Source organism: Cupressus sempervirens, chromosome 9 (assembly GCF_028749045.1).
Source record: "Cupressus sempervirens isolate cs-2001-9-10 chromosome 9, ASM2874904v1, whole genome shotgun sequence".
In the NCBI taxonomy this organism is placed as follows: domain Eukaryota; kingdom Viridiplantae; phylum Streptophyta; class Pinopsida; order Cupressales; family Cupressaceae; genus Cupressus; species Cupressus sempervirens.
This window is the reverse complement of record NC_143126.1, coordinates 551,747,802-551,760,265: the sequence shown is the minus strand read 5'-3', so window position 1 is coordinate 551,760,265 and position 12,464 is coordinate 551,747,802.

Below are 12,464 nucleotides of genomic sequence, written 5' to 3'. Positions count from 1 at the left end.
GTCCTCTTGAAGCAGAGAGATGATGACCTAAATGTTTATAGCTGTGGGATCGTTGGTAGGTGGGATTCCTGAAATGCTCACTAATGGGGCAACTAATTACCTGATGAAGCAATTGAGCTTGTGGATCTTTGCTTTCAATATGACCTTGGCAAACTTGAGATCTTCAAGTTCTTCTTCTATCACTTCATTAGTCACTCTCCATAAGCCTACTTTGGTATCATACCTAACTTCTCCCAAATCCAAAGGCTGTAGTTGGAAATTAGTTGTAGTTAGGTCCTTAATCCTACCTTCTTTAGTGGGCTTGGCGATCTCCATAGTTAGGTGTCTCATATCCAGATCTCAGTCGAGGATAGACAAGGTCTTCAACTTCTTCACTTTTCTCAATGTCAACCCAGAGTAGATGGCTAGAGACAGAGTCTCTTTGTTTAGAGCCCCATCTTCTATCCTCTTCCTTTTTCTGTCCAATGTATTTTTGAGCCATGACTCGGTGCCAATTAATTTGGAGGCAGTCCCTAGCGTGTCCACACTAAACATATTTCTCTTAGCTGGAGTCAAGGCCTTCGAAGATGAGGAGAAAGAATTTCCTGAAGTAGGAGAAATGAATTTTAGAGCTTAAGGGATCTACTTTGCTTCGGATGTCTCCTTTGACGCTTCATCTAGCTTTGTGGATTCACTCTCGCTGCTCTCGCCATCTCCAAGGTCAACTACTTGTATTTGGGCACTCCTTGGCAAGAGTAGAGTTGAACTTGTAGATGGAATTGGAATACCTTGGGGTTGCAGAACAACTGGAACCATAGTGTATTTTGGCTTTTCTGCCTTGTTCTCAGCTTTTATCTCTATTCCAATCACACACACTAAACCATCTTGACAAGTTTTGTTTAATGGGATATTTTTTCAGGAGGTTGGTCACCTCCACCAGCTAGTTGAGTTGGGCCTTGAGTGAGTGATGGAATTGTGATTGAAGTGCTAGAAGGGGAAGATGATGTTGTAGCTACATCTAAGGTGGACTGAGCAAACACAACTCTACTTCTTTTCTTCTATGATTAGTTCACTTGACCCAACTCGACTTCTTTTCTTCTATGTTGTAGTCCACTTGACCCACTTCCTAGTCTTCTTATAGATTCTTGCCATCATCACATCTAGGTCATTTGCGATGTCTCTAAATGATTCAAAGCTTATAGGAGTGTTCTTTAACTTGGTCAAATAAGTTGTGCTATACACATTTTGACCATCATCCTTAACTCCATCCACATCTATATTTACTTTGTCTAGCTTAAATTGATCTACTGTCAATCTTGCAAAAGCTCAATCATGACTTTTGAATTCATCCTTGTAGTCAGCCTAGTAGTCTTTAATTGTGTTGACATGCTTTATTACACCTCCAATCTGTAGAAGATCCTTAGCATATCTGTTGGGATCAAACATAGGTCTCAAGACCTCATATGTGTCTAGCTTGTACTTATTTGTGAAAGCCTTCATCATATTCTTGGCATCAGACTGGATGTCATAACTGAATGCTCCAAGCTTCATCAGGAACTCGTACCCTTTCTTCTTCAGACATTTGCTTAGGACATTCACTTGCAAAGCTTATTGAATGATCTCTACCAAAACCATCATATCATTCAGATATCTTGGCAGCTTTAGAGGAAATCCATCAAAAGTTGCAAGACACAGGCAAGAAAAAAATAAGAACTAAATAAAATAACAACCAAATTGATTGATGGTGGCAATGGCTTCAAGGGAGAATCTCCTTTCTAGGCACCCTTGTAATTCCCTACAATTTTTCATAGTAAACACGTCATTCACTTTTACATAATCTACATAACTATTATGTAGTTAGAGACATGGATAAAATTCATAGCACTTGATATCATCAAGGAAGTCATCTAAGCATGGAAGACTGGGCCATAATTACAAAGATGCCAACATATAAATTAGGAATGAAGACATATAAAATGAATTGTAAAACTTGGCCACTTGGAGAGCATTAGACAAAATCTCACTTACCTCTTGTGCCCAATCAATATATTGTCTATCTGAGCATATAACTTGAACCAATAAGAAGTATTGTTCAAAAAAAATTAGGGCTTCTACTTCACCTCTCAATCTGTGCAAAAGAACCAAAATGTCAATTATATCTGGTTTGAGGTTGGTTCCAAACAAAGTTTTGGCAACTTTGCTCTTGTCACTCCATGGCTTCTGGAACCAAGTTGACATGATCTCCTTCTTGCAGATCATCTTCTTTGCCAAGAATTGTGAAACGGCCCCACCAACCATTAGGTCAGAAAACTCCTCCCATTTCAACACACGATGGCAATTCACTACCATTTTCTTGTCGATTGAAATCAATACGGTGTCATCAGGCAGAACTATCTATTTGGTTTCTAGATTGTAATGGTGGATACATTCATAAATGAGTTATGGGGCTTGAATTGTAACTGGGAAACCAATAGCTTTGACCAAACCACACCCTTGAAGCTTCTCAGTGATGGGATGGATGCTTTAAGATTTTACCTTCTTTTAGAAATCTACCATATCATAGAAGTAGAGGGACATGACTGTGAATCTTGCAGTTAAGAGTTAATCCCAATTAAACCATCAAAATTGAAGAACTTAGTAGTCATAGCTTATGATTGAGATTTTGAATCAAAAAGTGAATAAGACAACGAACACTACAATTGTTGGCCTTCAAAAGCTACATGTACTGATAAAATGAGAAATCAAGGAAACAAGGTAAATCATTCAACTACTTGTGTGTTTTAATGCAAGGACTTCAATTCATCCGTTGAACTTCAAAATTCATGCCACACAAGTAAAATTTAAGGAAATACCCATTAAAGAGTAAATGCAAAGATTCAACAGACATTTAAAAGTCTTTTCACTATTCTGTTGGATGTAACTGTAACTTTCCATTAACCCATTATTTACTTTTTTGTTTTCCTTTTAGTTTCAGAAAGTTTCCCTTGGGATACTCTGTTGATGCAAATCTTCCATAGTAAGATCCTAGCCATATCAACTTCCTAAAATAGTTTGTTTCAATCCAATATCATCTTAACATGTGCTAGATTCAGCATGGGAGCCAAATTTTACATGTTGACCTAATTTCTCTGCATAGTCAAAAAATCATCTTCATGGGTTGGAAACCCGCCAAGGAGAAGACAGACTAAGGTTTTCCACCGAGGCTTTGTACTTGAGCAGTAGTGAATCTAGATTATGTTTAGGGGTTTGATCTCAGATTCAAACAACAATTTTCCTTAGAATTTGTGCCTTTTGAATATTTTTATCTAGGTATGCCATCAAGTGAGCCCTTGTGGAAAATTGCCTTCATGGTTTGAAAACCCATCGTGGAGAAGGCAACATGAGATTTTTTACCAATGCTTATTTTATCAACCATTGATATGTCTTGAGCTAGTGTTGTAAAGACATGTGAATTTTAGAGAACCTTCAAGAGCATGGGAACAAAATAGTGAGTATGTTTCATCTACAACAAGTGAAAATTGATCTCTATCAGATTGGGCATTATACTTACCCAAAAATTTACAAGAAAAACCAACAACCTGCCCAACTTTGTAGATAAAGAAGGCATTTTGGGAAAATCTGATATAGACCACCTAGCCTTAGGAATCTAGACCTAGACTCAAACATTCCCAGGAACAAGACTGACTTCATCTGAACATGCAGAACTCACTTTTGCCAATAAAATAGAAAATAAAAGTGGGGCAACAGATATCGTGTAGAAATAGATACAATCAATGAGTGACCTGCTGAGCACAATAGAAAATGATGATAGTGAAGATATTAACGATAAAGTAATAAATGGTTAAGAGTTATATCACTGCAACCAACCAATCGAAGAAGCAATGAAAAATAGTTTTGGTAAATATAGAGAACAGGCATAGAAATATTCTAGAGGGAGAAGAAACTAACTAATGCCCTACTGAACACAATTTTTTATGACCTTTGGAACTACCGTCGAAGGAGGGAGATGAAGAAAAATGAGGGAGAGAGTATTAAAAAAGCAAGAGATGAGAAATGAAGAACACAAAAAAGAATATATAGATTGGACAAGCTGAATCAAAGGTAGAGCAGTGAAGAATGATGATAAAAAGGTTTTTCCATCAATGACAAAGGGGGGTATTGTTACTTGAAAAAATCCTCTACATGTTATTAAGGATGATTTTGATTAAGGTTGTCATTGCTAGAAAATCATGTTTAAGATATATCAAAGCCATTATTGGAAAAGAGAAAGGAGCTATCTAAACAAAGAGACAATTATCGATAAAAAGGATATGATTACTGGAAAAGTTATATTGGTGCAAATATAAATGACCCATGGAAGATTAAAGAAACCCTAATTAGGTCAGGTAGATACTATAAGAGGAAATCAAAGGAGATTTTAAAAAAAAGGGTAGAAGAGTGGTAATGAATGTATAAAGATACATAGCATGTGGTATGAACAAGTAGATATCAACAAAGAAAATAAAGCAAAAATTAGGAAAGGAACAAAGAAGAATAAGGTCTAACAAGATTTAAGAGAAAGCATTCATAGGTCAAATTTCTCATTGATTTGACTCATAGATTGTCTTAAATGCTATCAAAAAATGATCTACTCCTAATTGGGTACTCAATTCTCAGTTAGAAGAAGTCCTTGCTTTGTTGGATAAGCTTGAAGATAGCAGGATCTGTCATATTTTTAGGGAAGGGAATTAGAAAGCGGACCATTTAGCAAATATGGGGTTGGATGGAGTCAATTCCTTGCTCCTCAAAGATGGTTGATCTTCGCCAAGATAATCTTGGTACTTAGCTTACTTGTTGTTTTGTTCTTTGCTCCTATTAATTTATCATTCATTTTTCAAAAGTATATGTGTGTGTGTGTGTGTGTGTGTGTGTGTGTATAATATACATGTACACACACACACACACACACGCACACGCACACGCACGCACGCACGCACACACGCACGCACACACACACACACACACACACACACACAACTATACTCTTATCTATAAATAAATTCTTATATTTACATAAATATTTAGACTCCTTTTATTGATTAATTGTATCACTTCTTTGTATCGTTTTCTATCTACTTCTCGGGCATGCTTCAGTAGAGATATATTAACATATGCTATCCTATCTTCAAAATATGGCTATTTTATCTTTAATACTATTAGCTCATCTCTTCACCATCATGAATTAGGATGGCTTTCAGTTATCCTTGTAATCATGGTTGGCTCTAACTTTTATCCCATGACATAATCATTTAGCGGCTAGGGCCAGTGCATGCTTAGTCTTTTCGATGACATCATTTGGTAGCATCATGTTAGGCTACTTCTAGGCGCTTCCTTTGCCTTTTAACTAAGTGTTAGATGCTATCTCTTTCACTTTCCAATCTCTTTCCCTGGATATGGATTCAAATATCTATGTGTTTCATGCGTCCGAAAATCGAACCATTGCGTTATGTGGGAATGTAAAATCAGAGAGATGGAATAGAATTCTCAACCTGGTTGATGACATGACTCAGATCACCATTAGAAAAGTTATTGGGGAAGGGATATTCGACTACCAATATTCATGGAGGATTAACAGTGACATTATCGGGTCCTTCATTGGATCTCTGGCCAGAGCTAAGGTGGAGGCAGGAGACATTATTAGACTTTGCCGTGACTTATTGGTTCTGACATGGCAAAAGGGTTTGGAACAAGCAGTTCATAGCATTGATGGAAAACTTCAGATTCCTTTGCCAAAAAAGTATATGAAGCTGCCTTTGGGTTCCCCAGATCTAGAAACTGCATATCAGCATCCATCACTGGTAATTTGTGAGAGCCTTGCTTTGTATCGTGAGTGGCCAAAAATGGAAGCTAGCATCCATTTTCTGCTTCACTGGAGAGGGATTATTGTGGATGAAACCAGGGATTGGTTAATTAATTATCTCCATTTGTCCAATGCGTACATCCAATTGGGGGTGGTATTCGACAACCTCGATGCCCTAAATTTTTGCACTCTGAATGCGAAAAAAACCAGTAGGGCCAAAGTCGACTTTGAATTTCTGCCAAACTATTTTGTGAAATAGCCTAATGATATTCTAGAAGTAATAATGGTGTATTGGAAGTAATGGTGCTGCCTCTGATGGCTTTTTGGGTTTTTGCTCTGTTAGTATAGGGTTAGTACTTTGGTAGCCGATAGGCAACCTCTTCAATGTTGGTCTGTAATGATATTTAGGACTAATAGCTATATAAGGATTCTCTTATTATAAACTCTATTTGATTGTCCAGTAGTTCAAAGACATATAAGCATGAAGTAACGATCTCATTTAAACATCATGTATATATATTACTCTGAAATATATATGAAGCTTACTAGATTTTACTAATCCATTGGATTAGATATGTTCATGGATGCCTACAGGGCTTTTTAGTATTTAGGTTTTTATACTCTATTTATTTTTATGGTTTATTCTTTTCAATCACAAAAGGATTTGGTGCAATATTAACTTTAAGGATTCTTATCATATGTTGTTTGCTTAATTTAGTCATCCTTATGATAGCTACTCTTATGAATGCTCCTTTTAATTATTCATGTGTTTAAATTAGGTTTATATAGAATTTCGATGATTCGATGCATGGATGCTCTGTATGTAGAACAATGAATGATTATGCATATTTGAATCCTCGAATGGTAATAAATTCCTCGAGGAGTTGTTTATCGTATATGCAATACTTCCTAACATTCGATTGCATTATTCCAAGGAGCTCTATTTCAATTTTCTATAGTGATAAACCCTAAATTCATTTTGGTTTGTCTGAGTTATGATCAATTGAGGGTTTTTTTGGTAGGGTTATGGGAGGGTATGTCGAAATGGTATAAGATGTTAGTATAGCTTCACAACCTGTTTGGAATCTATTTAGACTGGCTAATTCAAAGTAGGATTTTTAGGAGTGTAGTGTGATGCCCTGTTATCTATAGCAAATCATATGTTTTAGGGTGTCAGTTTTGATTGGCTCTTCGGAGAATCTGATTAGAACTAGTGATATTTTGATGGATGGTGCATAGCTATTTTGTTTGTCTTTGTTAGTGATCCTTCAATTCTTATTTGTAGATCCAGTTCAAGGCTTGACTGGAATTTTCATTAAAGGCTTACTGTGTTTACTCTTTAAAATATTTATGAATCATTTCATTCTATTTTAGTTATATGGAAGTAAGGTGGGTTGTTTTTTCATGAATTCCCATTTTAGTGAAGTACTTAGCTTTGATATGCTCATAGCTATTTGATTGTGGATTATGGATTTCTAGGCCACTTTACTCAATATGCTTCTCGAGCTCCTTTATCAGTTAACTTTATAGAATTAGATTTAGTATTGAATGTTCTTGGTTTGGAGGTTTTCCCTATGATTGCATTTTAAGGTTGGTATTATGCAATTGACCAGTATTTGGATATTATCGGGGATGGGTTACATTGAGATTTTCTCTACTAAGCTATCCTCAGTAAATTCTCATTTATTGGTTTAAATAGTGGAATTCATTATGGATGGTGGTTAGTGCTTTTGATTTTCACTGATATTTTCTCCCACGATGCATATGTTACTATTGGGTAAAGTTGTTATATATTGGCATCTAAAGTTGGGCATGTAGTTTTGGGGTGATGGCTAGAGTATGAAATGAAATTGGTTATGGATAGCTTCGGTAGTGCTTATGGAAAGTGAGCATTTGAATTTTAATCCATTTATTAGTTTTGTGACTGGCTTGATTTTGTTTTGACATATAATCTCTCTTTACTGACCAATTTGGTAAGGCATTTTTAGTTTTAAGATTCTGATGTATAGAGGAGATCTTATTGCAGCAACTATGGTCCTTCTTTATTACTTTTAGGATTTATGTATTCTCTTGCCTTTGTAGGAATTTTATCTTAACATTTATTACTAACCAGTTTGGTTGCAAGAAAGTCAAACAGGGATGAATGCATTTGGGCTCTATGCTTCAAAAAAAGGAAATATTGGAATCCTTGCGATGATGGCTCCTCAAAGTGATGTATATGATTATCAATGTACTCAATTATTTTAATGTAATGGATAGGATTACCTGACTGGGGTATGCCCCTTTTATGTTGTAATAATATAGGACTGAGGTCCTAAGCTAGATTGGAGGTTTTATTTCCCTATTCTTTCCTACCAGTGCTTGTTTGAATAGTGGAATGCTATTGTAATTATTTTATTAGTAATAATATAATATCATGGCCTTGGCCATTTATCGATAAAAAATAAATAAAAATTTCTCATTGATTTATTCATTATAGTTTAGCAACAATTATGAAATCCCTTAACTGTGTATTCTCTAACCGGATGAATTTTCCCCTCTAACCAAATGTTTTTTGTGACACAAAATATTATTTTAAGTGTTTGAATGTTTATGTGTTATATATTCATTAATTTGTAAGTTTTTTTTTATCGGTTAATATTACAACACTTATTGATAAAAGTCAAAATAGATATCAATATAGGTGAATATAAAAGTTTATATTTGAGATTTGTAGAGCTGAGTGGTAAATTGTTTAAGTTATTGATTCACTCCCAATACTCAACCTGAGTCTTTCCAACAACCTTCTTGGGATTCATTATTTTCCACCTTGATAAATGTTAAACTCCTAAACTAGATGTAGTATGCAACTAACATCTTAATTTTGGCTAGTACTTCTTTAGACATCCTTTTTACACAATCTCACTTAATGGAGTGAAAAATTGTGATTAAAAATTCATCATTAACAATGTGTTACTCTCATTTAGTGTCCTTAAACTTCTCTTTCTTCCTTAATTGAGGCTACACTATGTATGGGTGTGACAGAATCCCCCACTGAAGAGAACTTGAAGAGATAAATCCAATCATGCAAAAAGAGTAAACACAATGGAAATGACAATAATTTAGAAAAAACTAAGAAGATCAACATTTATTAATAGATAAACATATGTACATAGGTGTGACAACTGAACTTCTTATGTGTCAGGCTCATATATGTCTTCTTTCTTATAATTTCCAGTCAGAGACCTTAGATCTAATTACAATGATATTTAATTCTTCAGTACCCTAATTGCTTACTACCGCCCCTTAAGATCTACATGATAATATAATATATAGGCAACACGACATGTAAGTCGACCTTAAGATCTAAAATATTTCTCTAGAATAAGAAATGTATCACAATAATTAGGTTCAGTCCCAAATAATAGGGAATAAATGAATAGATGACATAACATGTTTGAAAGAATTTGATCATGGGTTTACGTCCTCACATGATCCCAGAAATGCACCACCAATGAACCATGAACATAGATTTTCATCGCAAGATCAAAATGCATCAATGGACATGAAACTAGCAATAACATGATACCCAAGAGAAGATGAAACATAACTCTAGAAGGAAAGAACGAAATGAGCTTTGAACCTATGAATATGAACCAAACTAGGTATAGATCATACTCCAAACATCTTAAGTGCCAACTCAATCAAATGAAGGATAATTGAAATTATTAATATACTGGAAAATTTGCAAAAATAAAAAAAGTGAATGCAAAATATTTTTTGTGGATGCAAGATTGCTTTGATCCCAAGAGACTCTTGCATCAATAAGTATTCTTATAAATGAGCTTTCCTTTCTTCCTTGGTTTGGATACTCAGCCCTTACAAAAAGCAGATATACAATAACTTGTCATATAGAATTTGAGGTTGATCTTAACAACTTGTAGTGGTTCATCCAAGTTGTTGTCACTAATATTACCATAGTCAACTTTGATATTTCTTCTTCTAATCTTCTAAATAATGAAAATCATCAAGGGCTCTAGTTGTTTTTCCAATGGGAGACCAAATATTGATCAATAGTATAATGTACAACTACATGTATTCTTGAAAGTATGCCTTGTGAAAATCCATTATGTCCATCAACTTTGGCTTCCTAGGGTATGTAAGGAAATTCATATTGATAATGTCATACATTTTGGGGTGTCATCAAAATATTTCTTTTTGACCTTGATAGAAATAAGATAGTACGCATCTACAAGGATTATGTGGAAGACTCTTTCAATGGTATTAGGTAATATTTCTAAGACCGTTTCAATTTCTATTCTTGGTCACTCTTTCTTCTAGCACACATTGCTCTACAAGTGTCATAAACAAGTTAGGAGAGATGATGGGCATTGGATGTCCCACTACATTTACTAATCCTAAGAACACTATGGTTGTGAGGTCTAAGGATTTTCTATAATTTTCACTTACCCTCTTCAGATACTCATTACGATCCATCAACCGCCTTATGGAGATTAATGATTTTGCTTGAGGAATGATAACTTTGGTATCAATACTTCATTAGTAGTATAGTTGTCATAACTCAAAATTTTCATTTAGAAGGGACACATGACAATAATGTCCAAATACATTACTTTAAAGAAAATACTAACCAACTAAAAAGTAGAAGAAAATAATTAGAAAAAACCTGTTAAAACCCTATGAAAATGCCCTTCTCTAGATTTTTTTGAGATATAGGGATTTGTAGTTCAAAATTCTAAATTAGTATTGGGACTAAAAATCCCTAATTTGCAATGTGTTTTCTCTATGTGGAAAGGTGTGGGATTTTGGAGATTTGGGATCAAATGACTATTTTGGGCCTTTGGAGTTTAACTCCCCAAAATAAGCCCTCAATAACAATTTGATGGACTTGGGGGTTAGGGTTTTAACATCCTCTTCCATTTTTAAGGTTGAGGGGTATTAAAACCCCAACACTCTCGATGTGCAAATTTATCCCTCTAAGGCTCTCTGCCTTGGTATGGTGGTACATGAAATTCAAGTTGTTGGGTTGTGAAAGCCAAATGATTAGGGTTTCCTCGAGTTTCAAGGAAAAAGAAAAATAAAGTCGACCTAGAAGGATATAAACCTAAAAAAAATTAATCTAAATATACTAGAGTATAACAAAAATTGCTAAATAAAAATGAGAACTAAAACTAAAAGACTTGCAAACTAGGGCAAAAAATGAAAAACAAAAACTAGAAGTGACAAGACCTAATGCAAGAGCATCCTGGGTTTCCTTGTTATCCTGCTCATTTTGTTCATTTTGCAGTTCCTTCATGTGCCTAGTAGTTCCTTCATGTGCCTAACAGTCCTTCATATGCCTAGTAGTTCCTTCATGTGCCTAGCAGTCCTTCATGTGCCTAGCAATTCCTTCATGTGCCTAGCAATCCAATTTTCTTCATGTGCCTAGCAATCTAGTTTCCTTCATGTGCCGAGTTACTATAGCAATTCCTTCATATGCCGAGTTACCCAGTGTATGCTGAGTGACTCTTCATGTGTCAAGTTACTCAGTGCATGCTGAGTGTTTCTTCATGTGCCGAGTTACTTTGTCGAGTGTTCCTTCATGTGCCGAGTTATCCAGTGTATGTTGAGTGCTAGTATTTGGACGTGATTTTTACAGGCTGACTTGTGAGATTTATTTTGTTCATGACATTTATGTTAAGATCTTTTCTTGGGATGAGTCCAAACTATTGTTGGGTCGGCCTTCCTCTTATGTAATGTTCTAGAATGATCTATAAGCCATTTTGACAAGTATAAATAGAGTGTTTAGGCTTAGAGTTAGGCAAGTTTTAGGAAGAGGATTTTAAAGTAGAACTAAAGGTGTGAATTTGCTATTGGATCTTTTTATATGAATGTATTGTAATTGGTCGGAACCCAGAAGACCTTACAGTTGGGCATGTATGCTAAATATTTGATGAATCAATAAAGATATTCTTGTTCTCTCTCTCTTTGGTTTTTTTCCTTGTGTTTTCTTCCATTGTGTTAACTCTTGTAGGGTGGTTTGGATAGTTGGGTGAGCCTTTGGCCCTAGTTATTCATATCTTTGTCTACATCAGTTGGTATCAGAGCTTAAGGTTCATCCTTGTGGACATTGGATCGTGTAGAACCCTGATTTGGATTTGGTTGTAGGGTGGCAAATATGCGGATTTGATCTATAACTTGCAAAGGGTTATGATGTTGCAGGAACCTAATTTGTAAAGATGGTTCGTGGTAGAAGAAATGCTGATGATGCTATATTGGATCATTTGAGACAAATTGCACCCAGATTAGATGCTATGGAGACAACCCAGAGGAGAGGAGCACATCTTGATGATGTAAGTGATGATGAAGCAACAACACCAAACCATAATCCAAAACCTGAAGAAGATCAAGATGAGGAAAGATTGTTGTAAGTATTGTCTAGGGCAAATTCAAAGCCTGTTGTAGAAGTTGTTCCTTATGATGGAAAATTGGACACCAATGTTGGATTGGATCTCTGATATGGAGAAGTTCTTTGAGTATGAAAACACTCCTGATAATAGAAACGTGAAGATTGCAGTCACTAGGCTGAAAGGTCATGCATCACTATGGTGGGAGCACTTGCAAACTGATAGACAAAGGAGAGGAAAGTAGAAGATTAGAACTTCGC